The 8,685-nt window shown below is 39.1% G+C and overlaps 1 long non-coding RNA gene across 2 annotated transcripts; it reads left to right on the forward strand.

Annotated features, from left to right (window-relative positions):
- The first annotated feature begins 672 nt into the window (after nt 1-672).
- LOC141627319 (uncharacterized) lies at nt 673-5,714 on the forward strand. 2 transcript variants are annotated; one of them, XR_012536890.1, is made up of 4 exons: nt 673-902; nt 1,170-2,381; nt 4,003-4,115; nt 5,007-5,699. It is a non-coding gene; the product is annotated as an uncharacterized LOC141627319 (long non-coding RNA). The 2 variants fall into 2 exon arrangements; XR_012536889.1 differs by having other exon boundaries at nt 673-2,381; nt 5,007-5,714.
- The last annotated feature ends 2,971 nt before the right edge of the window (nt 5,715-8,685 follow it).

Below are 8,685 nucleotides of genomic sequence, written 5' to 3' on the forward strand. Positions count from 1 at the left end.
AAAAACAACACAAAATAGATAAATCTAGCCAACATAATCGCCGACGGTTTACGAGATAGGTCGTGCGTGTGTTATCGGGAAATTTGAGATGTGTGGCTCGTCTGACTGTGGTTAACGGCGTTGAAAATGAATGGAGTTCGCGAATTTAAGAGTAGCGATGAGTGAAAAGTTGGTTTGGTGGTCGTTGTCAGAAAAAGATGGTCGTGCGGTGTGTGGTGGGGTCGAGTGCTGACGCCGGCGCCGCCGTGAGGGATGTAATGACGTGTTGGTTGTCGTAGGTGGAGGAATGGTACTGGAATAAAGGTTAGTTTGTTTTGGATATTAACAGAATACGAGAGGTGGTGTGTTATTTTTGGTTAGATATTAAAATTGGCCCATATACACTAGTTCGTACGGTTCGCACCCTAATATAGTTCGCACGAGATCCTGATTATATATATATATATATATATATATATATATATATATATATTATATATATATATATATATATATAGAGAGAGAGAGAGAGAGAGAGAGAGAGAATGAGTTGAGATCTTGTCAGTTTAGTTTCTTATGCTGAGTTTGTGCTCACAAATCTAAACCATTGAATTATATTAGAGACCAATGATCCAGATTTAATTTCACTCGCTCCATATATACATTGCTTCCTCATCCCCGAACAAAATCACTTCACTTTAACATCGCTCTTTCCACAATTTAAAATTTCTCAATACACAGATCAATTGAACCCTAATCCCAAAATTCACGCACCACTTTTCACTCAATCTCTTGGATTCAAAATATGAATGAGCGAATCAATGGTGGCGGAGATGTCGTTACCATCTCTACTTGAACAAAGCTCCAAGATTCATAAACTAGCCTCTGATTCCTCCATCGACCAGGTTAATCACGATTTCAAGGTATTTGTTGTTACAATTGCTGGATTAGATTTGTTATTTACTCTTCAATTTTTTTTCATTTTAATTACCACAAAATATTGAAACCCTAAGTTGACTATGTTTTAGAGCTTGTGTATTTCGTCTACAATTGTATTGATTTTGTAATCATATAATTCTGAAGAGTATTTATCTTGTTTTAAAGTAGGTCAATTGGTTTGGATACGAGTGCATGACAAATACACTAACAATTTTGTTTGTATTAGATCATTTGAATATGTTTGCATTCAGGTTTGGGTTAGATCACCTAAGCTTCTCAAGAGGTTGCAACAAATCAATTTCCGAGCTTCAGTTGAGGATAGTTAAAATGGAGTCATTACTCGTTTGGATTAGGTCAATCAAACAAGTCTGCAGTCAGGAGATTAAGACTGTTAGATCATCTAACCATCACATTCGGGTCTATTACAATGGACATATAATTGAGTGGTCTTGAATTTTGTCGCTGGATTTAGATGTCAAAATTAGGGAAGCTTGTGTCGGAGTCACGGAGGAGAAGGAGTATCGAGGATAATGTGAGCTTGAGCAGGGCGCAGGTTGAGTGAGGCTGGTCACGAAGGAGAGGTGAGATAGTGGACTTGGCTGCTAATGTTGCAAGTGATTGGTACACGTCGGGCTCCTTGCCGGAATAGTGAAATGGTGGTACGAAATAGGAGCTCGTGGTTACATTAGATGGATTGAGCTCGATTTTCGAGCTGCAATTGTGGTGTTTGGACGGTGATACTTTTAACACCCGCGAATTTTTCCTTTTGGCATTTATAATTTAATTAGCCATTTTATTATTTTATTTATATTTTAAATCCGTTTTTATAAAGATGTTGCTTAATTTAATTAATTATATTTTTAAGCTTAATTTATATAAAAATATATATATTTTAGTCGGATAATAATAATAATAATAATAATAATAATAATAATAATAATAATAATAATAATTTCCGTCTTGAGTTATAGTAGACTTAAGACGTAATTCCGTCTAGTAAAAGACCGTCACTTTTGTCTTTTAAGTCTAGGTTAAATTCGGACCAACCACAAATCGACAACACTCCACCTACTCTTATTATTTTATTACGCTCTTCCTCTCACACACACGTACAATTTCATTTTTTTTGTTTTTTGTTTGTTGCTTCTTCACCCGTCGTCCAAACACAGCAAACAATACAACTCCATGGAAGCTCCAAACTACCACCTTCAAACCTAGATTTCTCTTCCGTTTCTCGACCATTTTAGCTAATTCTTGCGCCATTCTCTTCCCCTTTCCATCCTCCATCTTTCTAGGTAATAAAGTTGCACTCTTGTGGAGGTTTTAAAAAAATGTCGTCTTAAAGACAACTCGGTTTTTGTCTTAAACAACACGTTTTCTAGCGTTTAGGTGAAGAATTTGAAGACCCGGAGGGAGAATCTTACATTGTGGACCACTCACTTGAAGATTAGAGAGCTTTCGAGGTAACGGTGATAGGTTACTCGACAAATATGTTAACTTTCGCCCTTATATGTCGTTTTTCATGCCTTTGTATGTTAAAGATTGGTTCTTTATGCTTTTCTCAGTTGAATGGTTGAATGTATCGGAATAATACTCGACTTATATGCTTGCTTGAAATATTTTAGTGCCTTGTGTTTTATATGTGAAATTCCGTCACAACTTGTGCTAGTTTTTGGACCGTGTTTACTCGGTAATATGGTGGGTTGTTTGGGCAATATTGGAATACTTGTATGCTTGAATTTATCGTGTTAAATTCCGTCTTAAACCTTTTCTTGATGGGGGTCGAAATATAGCTCATAAGGGGCTGCTCAAAAACATGAAAATGGGACTGTGAGACGGTCTTATACACGGTTTTTGGTCAAGTTTGGTTGGTGGTTCGGCCCAACTTTCTTATTTCCGTCTCAAGTGCATATCCATGTATGAATTGGGTCATTTGTATGGAAAAGATTTCATCTTTTGTATGCTTAAAAACTCGTCTTAAGACGGGTTCAACATGTGGTTTTGGTCGAATAAGGGGTTGTGTCGAGCCATGTTTGGGGCTGTTTTTAGACGGGTTTTTAGCTTGCATTTGAGCCAATTTGTTTACTTCCGTCTCTAGTGTATATCCAAGTATGATATGGGTCATTTTTATGGTTAATTTCCGTCTTGTATGATGCTTAAAATCCGTCTTAAGATGGTCTCACGATGAGTTGCTAAGCTACCTTTTTTATGCTTGTTTTCATGCCTTTCTTCCCCTGTTTTCCAGCCACCTTTTCTTCCCCCTTTGGCTGACACAACCACCACCCTTGGCCGTGCCTAGGCTGCCCTAACCATGGTGGCTTGGGTGGGGTGGTCTAATGGTGGTTGTGGGTGGTAGTGAGCCGTGTAAGGCTGCCCCAAAACGCCCCCTTGGAGTCGTGTAGAAGATTTGTTTTGGCGCAATTTGGATTATTTGAATTATTTAAATTCCATCTCGTGTTTTATATAACGTAATTCAATAATTATCGTTCATTTATATATTTTTCTCACATGAACTGTGAAGGTGGAATTTATTACTTAATTATGTCATAGTTATATGAAATGACATGTTTTCATTATAATATGAGTTCCATTTATCTATTCATGCTGATGGGGCATATTCTGCACCGCTGACCAAGTCAACATATTGAGCAAGGTCAAAGATATCCACAGCAAGTCAACGACTTAGACAACTAGCCGATCGACCCGTCGGCTCAGTCGGCTGGTCTCGGATGGCAACTCGCCGGACACATACCCGCGATCATATCCAAGACCCCTCGGCGGTGAGTCAACAGGGCCCGCCGGCCGCCTTTAGGTCCTCGGTAGGGGGTAGATCAGTCTTTCCACCTGCTAGCCACTTGGCCACTACGTGACAAAAGGTGAAAGTCTATAAATACTCCTCAACCTTCATTGAGGAAAGGATCCACAACCTAACCTAAGAAACACTATTCACCTGGTATTATCTTCCTTATCTCTCCACAATATACTTTCAGCCAAGTAACAACTTATCCCTTAAGTTTACTGACTTGAGCGTCGGAGTGAGTACGCTTGGCACAAGTTAAGCCCTCAGTTCGTTCATTGTTGCAGGAGAGGCCGAGAGGAACAATTAAGGAAAGAAGGATTCTACCAAAGACGACATTCTACAAGCTACGAGTGGTAACGAATATCTGCTCTGGAATTACACCCGGAACACATGCTTTGTAAGTAATAAATAATTTATCTTGCACTTGGGTCATTTATAATTCAATTCTTACCTTGCTTAATATAAATGGTCTATTTCCATTTATTTACATTTTTATTCAAGTGACAAGTATTTGAGAAATGAGTTACTTATTCATGTTTATGAGTATAATTTGGCATGGAATATCTTACTTGGATTATTATTTGCTCATTACATTTATTCTTCCCTCTCCAAATTGAATCATGCCATTTCGAATATTTATTTGGTTGAGTCGTATTCTTGTGAAAATGCCATTATGCTATGCCTATTGCTTGACTTATCTTTACGCCCTACTTATGCCGTTCTGCCAAGTATTGGGTTATCTCATTTCTTCCGCCCCTTTCGTGCCGTTCACCCTAATGTGGGTACTCGACTTCCGTTCTGTCGATCGAGTCTTGGATGCGGACCAATCTGCCGCATGTCGAATCGGGAACCGTTCTGTCTCGAGAGTCTGGCCAGATTTAGACTAGGACTGAGTTATTGTGATCATTATTATCGTCTTACCAGGGGAATTATATTGATTGAGTAGTGAAGGTCTTGCATGGTTTGGATAATTTGCATTTGTCATATTTCATTGGAATTCGAGCTCGCGATTAAGTGATGATGACTATGTTATTATTTGCCTTCTTATCTTATGTACTTATGTCTATGAATAGTTGAGTCTTTAATATGCTAATATTGATCTATCTTGTTTCCCTCTCATTTAATTGACATGTTTAATTATAGATCTTTTGATGTTCATGTCATTTGTATTGCCTTATATGATGTACATATTTGAGTTCCTTGTTATTTGTGTTTTGACATATTGTGGCTGGGAGAACCTTGAGTTACTCCCCACTGACTGTGGCTTTCATGTTTACCTGAATGATAGGTTTGTGAAGATTGGATGTGTGGGGTTTAGACGTGTGAGCTAGCCGCTAGCGAGCACCCTGGATTAGTAGTCTACTTAGTAGGATTGCTTAGACTTACCCATTATCGTCTTGTCATTCGAGGGATATATTTTCCCCATTTTTAACTATCATGTTTGTATGAACCTAATTTCATTTCCGCATACTTTATCTATGTTGTAGGTTTTATTGAACCCACGCTTTAAACTTTAAAAAGTTTCAAAAATTTCCTAAATTCCACTTTACTTTTGCTTGTTTTACGTTGGTATATTTGCGGGGTTTCACAATACTGGATTGTTGCTCGTGATCACGGAGATGATGGAGTTTGTTGGAGACGCAATTCCGAGTGTGTTGATTTTTAGTATGTATGGAAGTGTTGATTTTAAAATGTTATACGGAGTACTTAATAACTAGTGGTGAGAAAACAGATTTTCAAAAAAAATGACAGAAGCAGAGTAGGTTATAGGAGTAGAATTAATATTGCTGCTAGGCTGCTAGTTATGTGCTTCAATTTGCTGTGGATAAAGGAATTCCTTCTTCATTACTTACTCAATTGGTCACTCTTGTGACGGCTCTAAATATAACTACTTTAAGATAAAAAGTAACCACTCATAAAATGTTACTTATTAAATAATGGTCACATTTTCTCATTAAAAAGGTTATATTTGGGTCCATCACAATTTGTGACGAAAAAAATCCCGTCACAAATGAGAATTTGCATGCTTCATATTGTAACTCATTCCTTCCTCTTGTGGAAATTGCCCATTATTTGGAGGATTATACTCGGTTTGCATTTTTACTTGTCATTGTTATTATCTCTTTCTATTACAAATCGTTTTTTTGAGTATTTATCGTTTTGCTATTTCTTCGTATAAAGTGTACTATACATTTATCAAAGCATTACTAATTTGAAAAAATAACTTCTTTTAACGCTTGGAAGTACGGGTAAAACGGGAATAACACAAGAATAACACGGAAATAACATAGGAGTAACACAATAATAACACAAGAGTATCACAATAATAACATGGGAATAACACGTGAGTACACAAGAATAACACGGGTATAACACAGATTAACACAAGAATAACACGGGAATAACGCAAGAGTAACACAAGAATAACATAGGAATAACAATAAGTATTCTAGGGTAACAATAACACAGGAGTAACACAAGAATAACACGGGAATAACACAGGAGCAACACAAAAATAACACAAGAGTAACGCAGGAATAACATAAGAATAACACAGGAATGACAATGACACATAGGAAAAATGACTTGATTAATAATCGAACTTGAAAGACCCGTGTTAGCCTAGTGTTATTGTAGTGTTATTGTAGTGCTATAGTAGTGTTATACTAGTGTTATAACTCAGTGTTAATGTAGTGTTACTCTAGTGTTAAATGTATAGTGTTATTGTAGTGTATTGTTAGTCTAGTGTTATTGTAGTGTTAATGTAGTGTTATTATGATGTTACTGTAACGTTATTATGGTATTACTGTAGTGTTATTGTGGTGTTACTAAAGTGTTATTATCGGATTAGATTCATTATTTTTAATTTACGTTAGTGGTTTTAATACTGATTTCATTATTTCATATTTTATAAGAAAGGCGGAGCAATTGTCATTATTGCTTTTGAGGTTAACTCTCTAAGAGTAACTAGCGGAATCCAAAAACTGGATAAGAAAATATTTGCAACAAAAAATATACTTTCGAAATAAGTAAAAAACAAGATGGACTGTTGAAAATTCAAACCTTTAAGAGTAGCACTACTCAAAGTCATAGTAACACTTGAAACTGAAACGCCTGATCATCTTTTCCGTGATTATTCATTTGCTAGTAGAGTTTGGGCTGGAAGTGTTTATAGTCTAGGTTTAGGGTGTACAAGATACTAATTAGGAAACTATTACCTTATTACTATTATAGGAAATACCAACTATTACTATTATTAATATTATTCTTATTGTTCCGGGTGTAATTCCAGAGCAGATTTGTTACCACGTAAGCTTGTAGAATGATGGCTTTGCTTGACTCTTCCTTTCGGCCTCTCCTGAAACAATGAACAAACTGAGGGCTCGGCTTGGCACCGAGCGAACTCACTCCGACGCTCAAGTCAGTAAACTTAAAGGGATTAAGTTGTGTGTTACTTGGCACAAGGAATATTGTAGAGAGATAAGGGAGTTTATACCAGATTAGTGTGGATTATTAGCTTATTTTCGGATCCTTTCCTCAATGAGGGTTGAGGAGTATTTATAGGCTTTCACCTTTTGTCACGTAGTGGCCAAGTGGCCAAGTGGCTAGCAGGTGGAAAGACTGTTCTACCCTCGGCCGGGGGACCCATGGCAGGCCGGCGGGCCCTGTTGACTCCATGCCGAGGGGTCTTGGATGTGAGTACGCGGATGTGTATCCCGGCTGGCTAGTTGCCTAGCCGAGACCCAAGTGACAGGCCGACTGGCTGCGTCGGTAAGGCTGTCTAAGTCGTTGACTTGCTGTGGATATCTTTGACCTTGCTCAATATGTTGACTCGGTCAGCGGGTGCAGAATATGCCCCATCAAATTTCCCCCAGCGTAGTCTATGCCGTGGTATGGACCTTCGATGAGTGTTGAGCGTATTCTGCGTAAGTAAAAAATTTCTTCCCCGACTTCTTCTTCCTCGGCTTGGCTCTGCTCAAGCCGTACCGTATCCCCCCTCCACATGGATGTGTAAAGGGCATCAAATGTGGAAAAGAAAATGGCGCTGGCCGAGACCGAGGTTGTGAGTGCCGTGTGCTTTTGATTGCCCCCAGCCGGTGCTGCCAAGCTCGTTTGAACAGCGGGCCGTTTGGCAAGTAGATACCAAGGATCGTGTTGAAGAAGATACGTCGATTGGCATTCTGTCAAGGAGCGTGTTGAAGAAGTTTTGTAACTGTTTGTCGATTGACCTTCCATGGCTGCATGCTTGACACGTGGCTCAGCGTTGATTGGTTGACGCTTCATGGGCTTTGCCCTGATTGGTCGGATTGAGTGGGCTTTGCTCTATAAATAGGGCAGTTAGCCCCTCATTTTGGCCTTCCAAATTTCATTTTCTAAAAAAAAATTCCTCTCGTTTAGTTTTTCTTTCGCAGAGTTCCTTTCTCTTTCTAATTTCTCGAAGCGTTACTCGGTGTAACATTTGCTTCCAAGGTAATCAAACAAATTCTTCAATCTTTTTTCTTGTTAAATATTCGTTGGCATGTCTTCTGCTAATGCCGGACCTAGTAATCCTGCGCCAGGGGGGTTCCCCGTCGCGCCCTGATGAAGAGGAGGCACTGGCCGCCATCCCGATAAGGTCCGGGGGCCCTAGGTCTCCTTCTCCTGAGGTTGATCCCAAATTTATGGAGGGTTTCGAGGATGATGATGATGGTGATGATGACGGTGAGGATGTTGATGATGATGGTGATGATGAGGAAAGGACTCATTCCGATGAGGAGAGGCCGCATCTCTTGGATCACGGCGACGCCTGTAAGATCGGCCCTGATCGTGCTTGGACCAACAAGTTCGCCGCTTGTTCTGTTCGAACTTTTCGAACATCATTTCTCCTTCGGCAGGGAGTATAGGATTGTTATTCCTAAAGAGGGTCAGGCCGTCTGTTGCCCTCCCCCGGGTTGTATCGGCGTATACATCAGACACCTGGAGTATGG

Source organism: Silene latifolia, chromosome Y (assembly GCF_048544455.1).
Source record: "Silene latifolia isolate original U9 population chromosome Y, ASM4854445v1, whole genome shotgun sequence".
NCBI classification, from domain to species: Eukaryota; Viridiplantae; Streptophyta; class Magnoliopsida; order Caryophyllales; family Caryophyllaceae; genus Silene; species Silene latifolia.